The 15,661-nt window shown below is 36.3% G+C and overlaps 2 non-coding genes across 2 annotated transcripts; one reads left to right on the top strand and one right to left on the bottom strand.

The window, feature by feature from the left end:
• The first annotated feature begins 2,954 nt into the window (after nt 1–2,954).
• Nucleotides 2,955–3,046, top strand: TRNAY-GUA (transfer RNA tyrosine (anticodon GUA)). The gene is given in 2 exon segments: nt 2,955–2,991; nt 3,011–3,046. It is a non-coding gene; the product is annotated as a tRNA-Tyr (tRNA).
• An 812-nt stretch (nt 3,047–3,858) lies between these two features.
• Nucleotides 3,859–3,950, bottom strand: TRNAY-GUA (transfer RNA tyrosine (anticodon GUA)). The gene is given in 2 exon segments: nt 3,859–3,894; nt 3,914–3,950. It is a non-coding gene; the product is annotated as a tRNA-Tyr (tRNA).
• Between the last annotated feature and the right edge of the window lie 11,711 nt (nt 3,951–15,661).

Here is a 15,661-nt window from a genome sequence, read left to right as displayed (position 1 = left end):
TTATATGGTTTGGCATTTAATCGAAAAAAAAATCAGATTACAAGCCAGAAAAAAATATTAAAATGGTTATGATATTATGGCAGCGGGGTGGGTGAATTATGTAGTAATTCACTGAATAACTAACTTTTGCGTTGTTTTGTGTGTGTGTGTGTGTGTGTGTGTGTGTGTGTGTGTGTAAAATGAGGCACTTTTAATTATTTAACATTAAACCCCCCAAAATTTTAATGACGCGATTGGCGTCATATTCCCCCCTTATGGCCACCCCTGAATACTACTACTTTATGTATTTCGGATCAGCTGAAGACCTACAATTCTTTGCCAGTAAAGAAAGAAAAGAAAAACTACTTCTTTGCAGTTTGAGAGTCCCTCAATACTCCTTTTCCAGGTATAATACATTACCACCTTTCATGTCATTCTTTCTAAGGTTACCGGGAAGGGACACTAAAACAAAGAAACCCCAGCTTCTGATCATATCTGACAGCTTTTCAGTAAATATTTTATTCTTTATCATTCAAAACTAACTATCTCGTTTGACGGTTATTTCATATTCATAATTACGAAAACCACATTCACCTCCTAAACTAAAAATTCTTCTTCTTTTTGTTCATCTCAACCATAGGTTGGTGGGCAACATTGAAATTTTTAAAACTTTTCTCTCACTTGCGAGAGCTCTTTTATACTTTGATAAAGCCTCTTCTTCATAACTGCATCTAGATAACTGCATAACTGCATAACTTCTATTCTTGGTCTTCCTCTTCCTGGTTTACTTTCTGGCTTTCCCTCTATCAGCACAGTGATCCAATCGGAGTGTCAAATAAGATGCCCAAGCATGGTGTTTCTTCTTTTTCCTATTATCTTCATGATCTGTCGTCTTTCATTAGCTTCCTTTAGTACGTCTTCATTCTTTTTCCTTTCGATCCATGATTTGCGCAACATTCTGCGCCAACACCACATTTCAAATACTTCCAGATGGATATTTCAGCTTTTCTCAATGTCCACGTCTCTGATCCGTACAGCGCCACGCTCCATACCAGTGTCTTAATAAATCGTTTACGAACGTCCAGCAACACATTTCTTCATGTTAGTAGTCCTCTTTTCCTATTGAATGCTTGTTTAGCCTGTGGTGTGCTATTCTGGAACTTAGGTCTTTTTCACTTCTTCCGCCCGAGGATATTAGACTTTTTAAATAGAGGAACGTCTTAACGTCTTCGATTTTCTCTCCATCTAGCCATATGTTTGCCCCTTCTTGTCCTGCCCTTGTGCACTTTATCTAATTTAGTGAATGTAAACTAAAAATTAATACTATACAAATAGAAGAGTTCAGACTACACAGGAAAGAACAAGGTTCATGGGAAATATTTCAAGTACACACACTCATACACAAAACCTTATATACAGGGTGTCTCAGAAGTCCCTTGACATAGGGAAACTCTGTTATTATCAGAGTTACAACAAAATTTAAGAGAGGAAACTCTCTACAAATATGATGTTTCCAAGCTAAAGTGAAGGAATATTTAAAAAAAAAAATTCGGACGAGCCATTTGGGCTGTACACTCTTTATGTGTTCAATGTTAAATGAAAATGCAATACTTGAAGGACATTTACTTGAACCCACAGCATAAGCGAATGAAGTTACTGTCTTTTACACTAACGTGTCAATGGCTAATCCTCCATTTCAAATCTGTCCCCATTGACATTATATTGTGCTGACCTATGTCAGGAGACTTTTGAGGCACCCTCTAGGCAGGAAGAAAAACGTCTGACTATCCAGAAGAAATCACGGAAGACTGCGTTTTCCCTCGATGTCAGGATTCGACTGGGTTCATCTTCTAGTGAGGTTCATATAGGACATGATCTTCTCAGGGTTTTAACCTACCTAAACAATGGCGCGTGATGTCAATTTCGTCAGAAATATGGGAGGCGGTTCTTGGGACGCCAGTTGCTATATTTGAAGTAAGAAGGTGACAAGAGACGTGATTTGGCTGAACCCTGGAGATGGGAAAGCAATAAAACCTTCGGATAGGGTTCGATAGAGAGATTCACGCCAAGAGACTTCACACAAGTAAATACGAGAACCTAGCTTCATACAATTACAATGTCAAAATAATCTACCGACTTAGACAATGACCTCTGTCAGTTGCTGAAGGTAATGTGTACCAAACCAACGATTCAGAACAAAGATATTAATTGTTCTCACACAACTCATTTTCAACTACTCTTGTTTCTCCCTAAAGTTTACTGTGCCATTTATTTAAATTAAATGTGATTGTTTTTCAGTTCAAATTTAACTTTACCCACATTACATCCCGTAGGATCGAAAGTAAATATATGGTAATAAATTGAAGAATTTGTAACATTAATTGGTAAATATTAAAATCTATGACTGGTTTGTTGCACAAATACGACACATATTAAAATTTAAGGACGTTACTTTTAAACAGGAATATGTGTCAGATTCGTCATTTAAAAGGTAAAGTTTCACTACAAACTAATGAGGCTTGGATAGAAAAAGACCCTTTTAAAGTAGAAAGGGTTTTCAGCGAATTCGGTAAGTAGTTTTGAGCGAAAGAAGATTATGATAAACAGGAATTCCTGTTTCGCTGGAGATGACTTATTACCCAGGTGGGTGATAATTGGGTATAATATGATGTTCGAAGAATCACGAGTAAAGCAGAGCCTGTGTTTCATTCCTTACTTCGTGTATATTGACCTTATCCTTTGCTAAACAAAGTAAGTTATTTGCATTATTCGTAAATACAAAGACTGCAGATATAATCTTAGACGGTATATTTTTAGAAAGAAAGCAGCAGTTGGTTCTGTTTAATCCTGTTCCAGTTATCTATAAAGAATTACGTAAGTATTTATGTTTCTGAGAAAGAATGCTATGTCGTGCGAATCAAGATAGAAAAAAATTGACCTCAATGTCCACGGTTGCTTAGCTAACGTCAATAATTCCTCTGGTAGCTCAGTTGGTAGAGGGGTGGACTGTAGTAAAGAATAATATTCAGTAATCCATAGGTCGCTGGTTCAAATCCGGCCCGGAGGAAAGTTTTGCAACATGTTAATACAGCGTAATTTGTGTTAAATAAATCTATATTATTATTGTATAGGCTGAGATAACTTCTCCTTAGTTTAAGAATTTTCGGTTCCATTACCTAAATGCGTACATTTACTGTCTGAGAGTCTTAAAATAAAATCAATATGATGTTATAATTTAGGAAAGGCTGTGAAGAATATGGAATGAAAATAAATGTAAGGACGACAAAAGCCATGATGACTGGGACGAACCTGCTGTTTTCAAATATAGCATAGGTAAAGAGCAAATGGAATAGATGACTAGTTTTCGATAACTGTTAATACTATTAATGCTGATATGAAGTGCAACGTAAAATAAAAGCAAGCATAGGGATGGCGAAAGAAGCATTTAGGAGTGGCGAAAGAATCAAAGAATATACTTTTCTTTCACATAAATGTTTCTTTCGCCTTAATATCCTGCTTCTATTTTTTGTTCACACTTCATTTCCACACTAGTAGTATTACCCAGTTATCAAAAACTAGTCACCTATTTTATTTTCTCTCCTCCTATTCTAAGTGTGACAACGGAAGATTTGTTCCAATCACCATGGCTTTTGTCGTCCCAACATGTATTTTCATCCCATGTTTTTCACATCCCTTTCTAAAGTTTTCTAAGATCTTATTGTTTTCATTTCGAGACTATCAGACTATAAATCTACATATTTAGGTCATGGAACCGAAAATTCGTATACTAAGCAGAAATTATCTCAACCTACGTAAAAATATATACATATTGCTTCAACATTTATTATACTATAACATCAGAAAATCGTTGCAAAAACATCCTCCGGGCCGGATTTGAACCAGCGACCTATGGATTACGGATTGTTATTTCTTACTACAGTCCACCGCTCTACCAACTGAGCTACCAGAGGAATCACTTCAGTTAGCTAAGCTATCGTAGATTGATCTTAATTACTTTTTTCTCTCTTGATTCACATGACATAACCTTCCGTCTCAAAAACGTAAATACTTAGTAATTCTTTATAGATAGTTGCAACATGATTAAACAGAACAATCCATTGCTTTGTTTTCAAAAAGCCACTATCTAAGATAACATGGACAGTGCTTTTACTTCTGAATCACGGAAATAGAATACCTGACGCTGGTGAATTTCTGCGATTAAAATAATACAATCGAGAAATATAATTTATATTTTTTAATCGTTTCCAAAATTTACTTATGACGTGTTGTGCGACATAATAAGCAATTAAGGAGATGACAATGAAGAGAATGAATGAAATGGTGGAATGAAGAAAGTGGGAAGACTGGAAGAAGCCCGAGCAAGCCCTCGCTTACAGTAATTCTCCACCACAAAGCTCAATTGGGGCGAGCTGTGATAAATGCCCCGGACCCCATGTATGATCTGTAAGGAAAGTAAATGTACACCTATTTTTCGAGTCTGGCATTCCTGCGCTCCATCCGTGGAGAGTATGAGAATTAAATCAATCAAATGTTTACTGAGGGGCAAAAAGAAAAGCTTAATCTGAATAAGACATTGCAGAGGGGCACAAGCTGTGAATACGAATAGTGCATAGTGTAAATAAAGGACGACACCGAAAGAGAAAGCCAGAAACAGCTGTTAAACTTACAAAAAAAGAGTAAAAATTGTCGAAGTGGGAACATAAAACACAAATACAACAAGTACGCCGACAACTAAACGATCACCATCCCATGATCTTGGTGTAGTGGTTAAGGTGCTGGCTTACAAATGCAAAGGACGCAAGTTCGAATCCTAGGCAAGGACATTTTAAAAATTTTTGTTAATAATACATACAACTCATGAGAGATAGTAAAAGAGGTCGTATTTAGTTTTTCGTAGCAATTATTATTGGTAATGTTTAGTACTGATAATACTTTTTGTCTTTGCGTATTGCTTTTATTCTTTTCTTCATTTCCAAAGAGAAGAATATCCGAACAAATGCCACCAAAATTCCTCATATTTTGAATGTAAACGCCATTTGCAATTAGTGAAGAATAAAAATTGAACGTTCCGATGTAGCTGCAAAAAGTAAAAAGAAAAACATGGAAGTGGACCATACTCATGGTTATTAAAAATACAATTTCTACATGCCTTACACCTCCCGACCACGTTTCTACGTTAGCAAGTAAGAGGTTTGTGTTTAGGTTAGGCTGGTCAATACGTTTTGCAAAGGGGCCCGGTTTAGCTTTGACGCACCACAGGTGCGAGAAGGGAGAAAAACACTTTTTCTCTCTCCCTCTGTGTGTCTATTTATCTATCTATTTGTATATATATATAACGCTATTTGTGAATGCCATAACCACCCTAATTTTCAGCGGATTGAGAAGAAACTTGGCACAAACATTAATTGTTGAAATATCTTGATGAGTTCGTTAACCAGAATAATCAGATGAAAATGTTCAAAATGGTGGCCCTTCAAACTCTTAAAAAGTTCCAAGGGAACCAAATTTCGCCCATAAATAGGTATTCAGAAAGTTTGAATAAATTTTCCTCTTTTACTGAAATATTTGTGTGCAGAAACTTATTGAAATATTGAACCCGATTAATCGCCTAAAGAAGGTTCACGCCCTTTCGCTACGGTCAGGGTTTTTTTTGCAGGAATAATAATAATAATAATAATAATAATAATAATAATAATAATAATAATAATAATAATAATAATAATAGGTGTTGTTTGTGGCAAGGTAATATCTTAATCAATTCTTCTTCAAACGTAATGATTGTAACGCCATATCTCCCTTACAAACAAAATATTAGCAATTTATATCGAGAGAACGGGAAACTGTAGAGCGATGGGAGCAACGTTGGACAGTATGCACTCATAGTACTCAGAAAAGTAAGTGATTTCAATGCAAAATGAACGAAGAGTCATTGTCATGGGTACTCATGGGGCCACGGCAGAGCCCTCTTTAGGCAAAATGTCGATAGCTTATATCGAGAAAACAGGAGGTGATAGTGGGATGGGACCAACTATGGACACCGTGGACCCATAAGCCGCATCGAATAAAATAAGGGGGGGACGCCAGCCAGCCTTACTTATTTTCACATAATAATATACAATTATGTTGTCGAAATACACACACGAGTTAGCTACTAATATACATATTATTATTATTATTATTATTATCGACAGCGTCTTTTCATTACGTGTGCGTGTTTGACATGAAGCCAAAGAGAAGGTCCATCATTCGTAGAAAGAATAATAGTTAGTTACTTTAACTGTGAACGACAGCGAAAAATACGAAAAGAGTGGACTACCTGTAGCGTAAAGAAGCAATATTTTCTCTCAAATGGATAAAAAATCAAGCCGAGATTGATTCGAACTCGCATGGATGGCGCGAAAAGCCAGTGCTTTGTCCACTTTTTTTTTAACTGACTCACTGAACGTGTTTCAGTAACTTACTTATTGCTAATTTTACTTGCTTCACTCGTTTAACTTGCTTTTTCTAATAACTTATAACGACAGGGACACGAACACAGAAACATCGAGAACAGTTAAAAATCATAGATGCTGTCCCGCCGGGAATCGAACCCGGAACTCCATACACCAAAGGCGCACGTGCTAGCGACTAGACCAGCGGGAAGGGCACCACTCTCTCCCTGTGTCGTTAGGGATTACGACCACTGTCTTGCCAGCTATCACTTCTGTGGGTTGTATACTATGATCACATGTTTCTTCTCTGCTGGAAGAGTAAAACCTACATTATATGTAATACATGAGGTATTTAGACCTACATGCTCTTCATATAATGTAATAAAAGGGTCATGCTGGGAATAAGAAAAAGAACATTCCTTGGACAAAACGGAAACTATTGGCATCAGAAATATTTATCTGCGAGGCATGCGCAGTAGTATATTTCAGAATAGTTACTGTTTTGTTCAGTAAACGAAGAAAGGAGTATAAAAAAGCAAATATGTCGCGTCAACGAGATCGACCAGATTTGACAGGGGCGGAAGCAGATGTATAGTAATACAACAACTTCGCTCAGTTGATACGAGCCGAGCCGGTTGATATCACTACCCGAGTTGGTCTTCTGCTTGGGCTCAAGAATTCGACCGTGCAGGTCTCAGCCTTAATTTTAAGAACTACAGTATATACTTATATTGGTGATTACGACATTTGAGGCTGTCTCGTAATAATAATAAAAAAACTCTTGTCTTCTCGTTGTCTAGACGAGACGAGATACACTAAAATTGCCCCACGAGATGCACCAAAATTACGAGAGGAGACGAACCCTTGCCGTGAGCAACACTAAAAGTATCCCACATTACTGCCTACATTTTTCATGGCTTTCGGTTTCCAGTCTAATCAGGCCATTATTTCAAAACGAGTTAAAACGAGCTGAACGAGCGAGAGAGCCATTATAAAACTCGACTCAACTCGAAACTCGACCTCGAAAACAGCGCCTTGGCTTGGAACTCAACTCAAGAAAAATACCTTTGACTCGACTCGGATTGAACTCGAGTCGAGTCGAATTTTGGCTCGACTCCTGCTCATCCCTATTCGTATTTGTATTTTGTTTCCACTTCAACAATTTCTACTCTTTTTTTTTCTTCGTTTACCTATTGTTTCTGGATTTCTCTGTCGGTGTCGTCCTTTATTAACACCATGCACTATTCTTATTCCCAGCTTGTGACTCGCTTCAATGTCTTATTCAGTTTAGGCTTTTCTCCTTACATTGACTTGACATGTGATTGATTTAATTCTCACTTTCCGCGCACGACCGATGAAAATATTATTATTATTATTATTATTATTATTATTATTATTATTATTATTATTATTATTATTATACTATTGAACTTGCACGGCGAAATTACTGTATAATACGATATCATTTCACTAATTTTATTCCATTGTATGTTATTTAATTTATTAATGGGCACTAAATTGTCTCCAGATCAACGAATAAATTAACTACGGCATGCACTTTGGTGGAAATATCATTACAATAAGATTATTGGTTCGTTCCAAACATGTTCATGTAATGATATTTCCACCAAAGTGCATGCCGTAGTTAATTTATTCGTTGATCTGGAGACAATTTAGTGCCCATTAATAAACTAAATAACATACAATGAAGTAAAATTACAGAAATGATATCGTATTATACAGTAATTTCGCTGTGCAAGTTCAATAGTATAATAATAATAATAATAATAATAATAATAATAATAATAATAATAATAATAATAATAATAATAATAATAATAATAATAATAATAATAAAAAAACATTTTCATCGGTCGTGCGCGGAAAGTGAGGATTAAATCAATCACATGTGAAGTCAATGTAAGGAGAAAAGCCTAAACTGAATAAGACATTGAAGCGGGTCACAAGCTGGGAATAAGAATAGGGCACGGTGTAAATAAAGGACGACACCGAAAGAGAAATCCAGAAACAGCAGGTAAAAGAAGAAAAAAGAGTAGACATTGTTGAAGTGGGAACATAAAATACAAACACGAATAGGGATGAGCACAAGTCGAGCCAAAATTCAATTCGACTCGAGTACAATTTGAGTCGAGTCAAAGGTAATTTTCTTGAATTGAGTTCCGAGCCAAGTCGCTGTTTTCGAGGTCGAGTTTCGAGTTGAGTTGAGTTTGATAATGGCTCGCTTGCTCGTTCAGCTCGTTTTACCTCGTTTTGAAATATTGGCCTGATCAGACTGGAAAGCAAAAGCCATGAGAAATGTAAGCAGTAATGTGGAATACTTTTAGTGTTGCTCACGACAGAGGTGCGTCTCCTCTCGTAATTTTAGTGCATCTCGTGGGGCAATTTAGTGTATCTCGTCTCGTCCAGATAACGAGAAGACAAGAGTTTATTATTATTATTATTATTATTACGAGACAGCCTCAAATGTCGTAATCACCAATATAAGTATATACTGTAGTTCTTAAAATCAAGGCTGAGATCTGCACGGTCGAATTCTTGAGCCCAAGCAGAAGACCAACTCGGGTAGTGATATCAACCGGCTCGGCTCGTATCAACTGAGCGAACAGCTCGAGTCGGCTCGGTTGGGATGAGCCGATGACCCGAGCCGGCTTAGTTGGAACAAGCCATCGACTCAGCTCAATTGAGCCGATGGCTCGAGCTTTCTCGGTTGGGATGGGTCACCTACTCGGCTCATGTGAACCGGTTCGAGCCAGCTAAGTTGAAACTAGTTCATCAGCACGTTTCGACTCAGCTCAACTAAGCCGATGGCTCAAATCGGCTCGGTGTGGTGAGCTGTTGGCTCGGCTCACTTCTCGATTCGGTTCGATATTGAATGAGCTGTAAGCCAAGCCGCTCGAGCCGTTGAGAAGCCCAAACCCGGTCCCAGCTGTTTTGAATATGTTTGGATGAAACCTATAACTTTTAACAATTTTTTGCTCGAGCCCGAATACTTGCCCCTTCGGAACTCAAACCCAGAACGTGACCGATGTCCTTGCCTCCTGAAGACTTCCAGACGACCGAGATCGACAGTCAATTAGCTTTTACTATTCAGATACAAACCGTATATCTTTTAAAGATTATACATGGAGTTGATATAATAATAATAATAATAATAATAATAATAATAATAATAATAATAATAATAATAATAATAATAATAATAATAATAATAATAATAATAATAGTTTTAAACTTGCCCTGAAATTTGGCAAAACTTACTTAAAAGTAGAGATTTCGGGGAAAGGGTTCCGTACCTTCAAGACACACCTCTGCAACTACCAACATTTTAAACTAGAACCTTTCATTGAAGTTTCATGTAGAAAGTATGTTTTGAGGAAAATAACTGTAATAAATATAACTGAATATACAACGACTTATCAAAAAGATAGTCGTAAACCTGGTTCGTTTGCTGAGATAAAAATCCGAAGTGGTAGTATTTCTTTGGCATGAAAATATTAGCTTCGATATTTAAATACCATTAATCTCACCTTTTTAATAAAAATGACAACGTCTATAAACGGTGCTAAACTGGTTTATTATTTGATATAACTTATAATATCCTTTTCTTAAAACTGTTAAGTACACAAACTCACTGACTAGGTAACCATAAAACATGTCCATAGCAACAACTATCCCATAATAATCACTTACATATATTAAAAACATTCTTCTTTTGTTAATATGAAATGAACATTCTACTAAGTATAGTGCACATGTATGAGTACTTTCTGCCCAAGGTACAGGTAACTATTACTCAAACCAAAGTATTTTGTTATAAATATCACGCGACAGTAAGGCATATAATAAACTAATTTTTAGAATATGCAGAGGTAAATATAAAAGCTTTGCTACAAAAATACCTACACAGAGCATAATTCAATGAGCTCTGAAATACAATGTAACGAAATAGCCTATGAGATTCAGTCTACAGAGCAATTATTACTTAAAGAATGGACATACACTATTTCGAGAATCGAGACAAGACGGGAAATGTTTACGATACTTTTCGTCTCGTCTCGATTCTCATCTCCAAAGAGAGACGAAAATTTTGATTTAGCCCTGACCCGTTTCGAATGTAAAATGTTAATTCTCATGTTATTTTATTTGTTTTAGAAACGAGATGAGAAACTCCTCTTCTCGTGAGCAACATTAAACCAAACCGAAATATTCTTTCCAAATGTCACGTTTCTCCTTGTAATGGTATGACCTGAGCGATAATTTAGCTTCTAGCTTTTAATCTTCTACGAGATAATAATAATTATTATTATTACTATTATTATTCCTGAAGATTTGATAGTTCAAGTATTGAAACATCCGAGTATTCAAATATCTGAATATAATAAAACGTATGTTATCGCTGATCAATCGCCATCAAAAATTCTAAAGTAAGGAAAAAAATTGTAACGTGCATTCGCAGAAGCACCTTGACCACTGAACCGCGATCGCTACGCGGTAAACGATCCGTCTTTAGTCTGGTTACGTTAGGTTTCTTTGTCCCCGCTTGTAAACTTGTATGTTATATTTTTCGATTCAAAATGTCTTTCGTATTTCTTTTATGAAGTCGGCAAAGTTTACATTAATAACTTGAGTTTTTCTTAAACCACTGGTTCACAAGTTCGTTCTTTCTCCACAGGAAACTACAAATATGACAGATTGAATTCTCATACTCTCCATTTCTTTCAAAGCAGTCGCCATTACCTGGTCAAAGACTTATTTCCGCCACGATTCATATTTACCAAAATAAATTCATTTTTCGGAAGCGGAACTTTCACTTTCCGGATTTCGCAAAATTATGGAATTCAGTTATACTCCGGAATTCAGAAGAATTTCGGAACTCGGAAAGAATCCGGAATTTAGAAAATTCCGGAATTGAGAAAAACTCCGACTTTCGAAAAAATCCGGATTTTCCGAATTCCGGAATGTTAACGAAATCAGAAATTTCCAAATTCCGGATTTTTCCGAATTCCGAAATTATTACAAAATTGGAATTTTCCGAATTCCGTAATTTGTCCGGCTTTACTTTCGGGAGTCCGAAAACTAATAATTCCGGAACGGGCTATCCCTAGTTTATACACAACCTTTCAGAACACTAAGCTAGTAGCTGTCTACAAACAAACAAGTAATGCAAAGCATGTTCTATCCTGCATGTTCTATCATGTATTAAAATCCGACACCATGACCCTTTTATTACATTATATGAAGAGCATGTAGGTCTAAATACCTCATGTATTACATATAATGTAGGTTTTACTCTTCCAGCAAAGAAGAAACATGTGATCATAGTATACAACCCACAGAAGTGATAGCTGGCAAGACAGTGGTCGTAATCCCTAACGACACAGGAAGTGAGCGTTGCCATCGCCGCTGGTCTAGAGGCTAGCACGTGAGCCTTGGGTGTATGGAGTCTCGGGTTCGATTCTCGGCGGAAGAGCATCTATGATTTTTAACTGTTCTCGATGTTTCTGTGTTCGTGTCCCTGTCGTTATAAGTTATTAGAAAAAGCAAGTTAAACGAGTGAAGCAAGTAAAATTAGCAATAAGTAAGTTACTGAAACGCGTTCGGTGAGTCAGTTAAAAAAATAGTGAACAAAGCACTGGCTTTTCGCGCCGTCCATGCGAGTTCGAATCAATCTCGGCTTGATTTTTTATCCATTTGAGAGAAAGTATTGTTTCTTTTCACTACAGGATGAATTTTCTCTTTGGTTTCATGTCAAACATGCTCACGTAATGAAAAGACGCTGTAGATAATAATAATAATAATAATAATAATAATAATAATAATAATAATAATAATAATAATAATAATAATAATAATAATAATAATAATAATAATATGAAATATTAGTAGCTAACTCGTGTGTGTATTTCGACAACATAATTGTATATTATTATGTGAAAATAAGTAAGGCTGGCTGGCGCCCCCCCCCCCTATTTTTTTCGATGCGCTTTATGGGTCCAGGGTGTCCATAGTTGGTCCCATCCCACTATCACCTCCTGTTTTCTCGATATAAGCTATCGACATTTTGCCTAAAGAGGGCTCTGCCGTGGCCCCATGAGTACCCATGACAATGACTCTTCGTTCATTTTGCATTGAAATCACTTACTTTTCTGAGTACTATGAGTGCATACTGTCCAACGTTGCTCCCATCGCTCTACAGTTTCCCGTTCTCTCGATATAAATTGCTAATATTTTGTTTGTAAGGGAGATATGGCGTTACAATCATTACGTTTGAAGAAGAATTGATTAAGATATTACCTTGCCACAAACAACACCTATTATTATTATTATTATTATTATTATTATTATTATTATTATTATTATTATTATTATTATTATTATTATTATTATTATTATTCCTGCAAAAAAAACCCTGACCGTAGCGAAAGGGCGTGAACCTTCTTTAGGCGATTAATCGGGTTCAATATTTCAATAAGTTTCTGCACACAAATATTTCAGTAAAAGAGGAAAATTTATTCAAACTTTCTGAATACCTATTTATGGGCGAAATTTGGTTCCCTTGGAACTTTTTAAGAGTTTGAAGGGCCACCATTTTGAACATTTTCATCTGATTATTCTGGTTAACGAACTCATCAAGATATTTCAACAATTAATGTTTGTGCCAAGTTTCTTCTCAATCCGCTGAAAATTAGGGTGGTTATGGCATTCACAAATAGCGTTATATATATATACAAATAGATAGATAAATAGACACACAGAGGGAGAGAGAAAAAGTGTTTTTCTCCCTTCTCGCACCTGTGGTGCGTCAAAGCTAAACCGGGCCCCTTTGCAAAACGTATTGACCAGCCTAACCTAAACACAAACCTCTTACTTGCTAACGTAGAAACGTGGTCGGGAGGTGTAAGGCATGTAGAAATTGTATTTTTAATAACCATGAGTATGGTCCACTTCCATGTTTTTCTTTTTACTTTTTGCAGCTACATCGGAACGTTCAATTTTTATTCTTCACTAATTGCAAATGGCGTTTACATTCAAAATATGAGGAATTTTGGTGGCATTTGTTCGGATATTCTTCTCTTTGGAAATGAAGAAAAGAATAAAAGCAATACGCAAAGACAAAAAGTATTATCAGTACTAAACATTACCAATAATAATTGCTACGAAAAACTAAATACGACCTCTTTTACTATCTCTCATGAGTTGTATGTATTATTAACAAAAATTTTTAAAATGTCCTCCACCATTTTGAACATTTTCATCTGATTATTCTGGTTAACGAACTCATCAAGATATTTCAACAATTAATGTTTGTGCCAAGTTTCGTTTCAATCCGCTGAAAATTAGGGTGGTTATGGCATTCACAAATAGCGTTATATATATACAAATAGATACATAAATAGACACACAGAGGGAGAGAGAAAAAGTGTTTTTCTCCCTTCTCGCACCTGTGGTGCGTCAAAGCTAAACCGGGCCCCTTTGCAAAACGTATTGACCAGTCTAACCTAAACACAAGCCTCTTACTCTAGAAACGTGGTCGGGAGGTGTAAGGCATGTAGAAATTGTATTTTTAGTAACCATGAGTATGGTCGACTTCCATGTTTTTCCTTTTACTTTTTGCAGCTACTTCGGAACGTTCAATTTTTATTCTTTACTAATTGCAAATGGCGTTTACATTCAAAATATGAGGAATTTTGGTGGCATTTGTTCGGATATTCTTCTCTTTCGAAATGAAGACAAGAACAAAAGCAATACGCAAAGACAAAAAGTATTATCAGTACTAAACATTACCAATAATAATTGCTACGGAAAACTAAATACGACCTCTTTTACTATCTCTCATGAGTTGTATGTATTATTAACAAAAATTTTTAAAAACGTCCTTGCCGAGGATTCGAACTTGCGTCCTTTGCATTTGTAAGCCAGCACCTTAACCACTACACCAAGATCATGGCATGGTGATCGTTTAGTTGTCGGCGTATTTGTTGTATTTGTGTTTTATGTTCCCACTTCGACGATTTTTACTCTTTTTTTGTAAGTTTAACAGCTGTTTCTGGCTTTCTCTTTCGGTGTCGTCCTTTATTTACACTATGCACTATTCGTATTCACAGCTTGTGTCCCTCTGCAATGTCTTATTCAGATTAAGCTTTTCTTTTTGCCCCTCAGTAAACATTTGATTGATTTAATTCTCATACTCTCCACGGATGGAGCGCAGGAATGCCAGACTCGAAAAATAGGTGTACATTTACTTTCCTGACAGATCATACCAGAGGTGAGTGTTCCAGCGCTAGCGTTACCGATGGTTCCGCAAGCAAACTATCTATTCGGGGATACATGACTACGCTACAATGCCTACAATTCTTTAATTCACTTTCCTATCTTACGTCCCACCTAACTTTGTTCTAAATTTTAGTGCAGGGCCATAGTCATTCTGCTAATTGTTTCGGAGCCCCCTCCAGAGATGAAGCGGGTCGGTGGGTCAAGTTTTCTGAGTGGGTCAGTGGGTCGTGGGTCAACAACATGTGACCCACTGTGACTCCTCCACCCACCATGACCCACTGCGACCTACTGACTCAGTATGATCTACCGACCCACTCTGCTCACTGCATTGTAGACAGTATCTTCTGAAGACTGGTAAATTTGTCTTCTTTTTACTTTCAAGACCTTCATTTCCCTTCCTTTTCCATTTGTTTCTGTCTACTTAACTGAGGTGAGTATATCTAACCAAGTGAAAAGATGAACTTCAGACACTTTTGGATATTGATATTTGTAATTGTAATAAGAGCAATAGGGCTTATACTACTACTTGGCTTTCGAGACCTGTGAGATTTTAGAGGAGCTAACTTCTGGAAAATATACATTTTTGAATCACTGTAATATATAAATTATTATATAAAAAATTGAATGTAACTATGTGTGCCTGATCATCACGGTCAAATTGCAAAGTCAAATGAAATTACTTTTGGTATATAGTTAAGCCTTAATCCAAACTAGGATGTTATATTGCTTTCATTATAATGCATAAAATCCTAAGGAGGTAGTGAGGATCCGAATTTTTGTGAAAAAAAAAATTAGTATCTCGCATGCCGTTAAACTTATGGAACTGGAATTCAGTGTATTAACTCTTTATTGAAATTAACAGAATGTGGCCTAGCATCTTTAAAATTCTCCTTTATGGGGGGAGAGTCACTTTCTATATATGGAAAATTGATAGT

The sequence above is a fragment of the Thermobia domestica genome, chromosome 15 (genome assembly GCF_964235325.1).
Source record: "Thermobia domestica chromosome 15, izTheDome1.hap1.1, whole genome shotgun sequence".
In the NCBI taxonomy this organism is placed as follows: domain Eukaryota; kingdom Metazoa; phylum Arthropoda; class Insecta; order Zygentoma; family Lepismatidae; genus Thermobia; species Thermobia domestica.
Note: the sequence above shows the minus strand (reverse complement) of the source record. Positions and strands in the feature narration are given on the sequence as shown.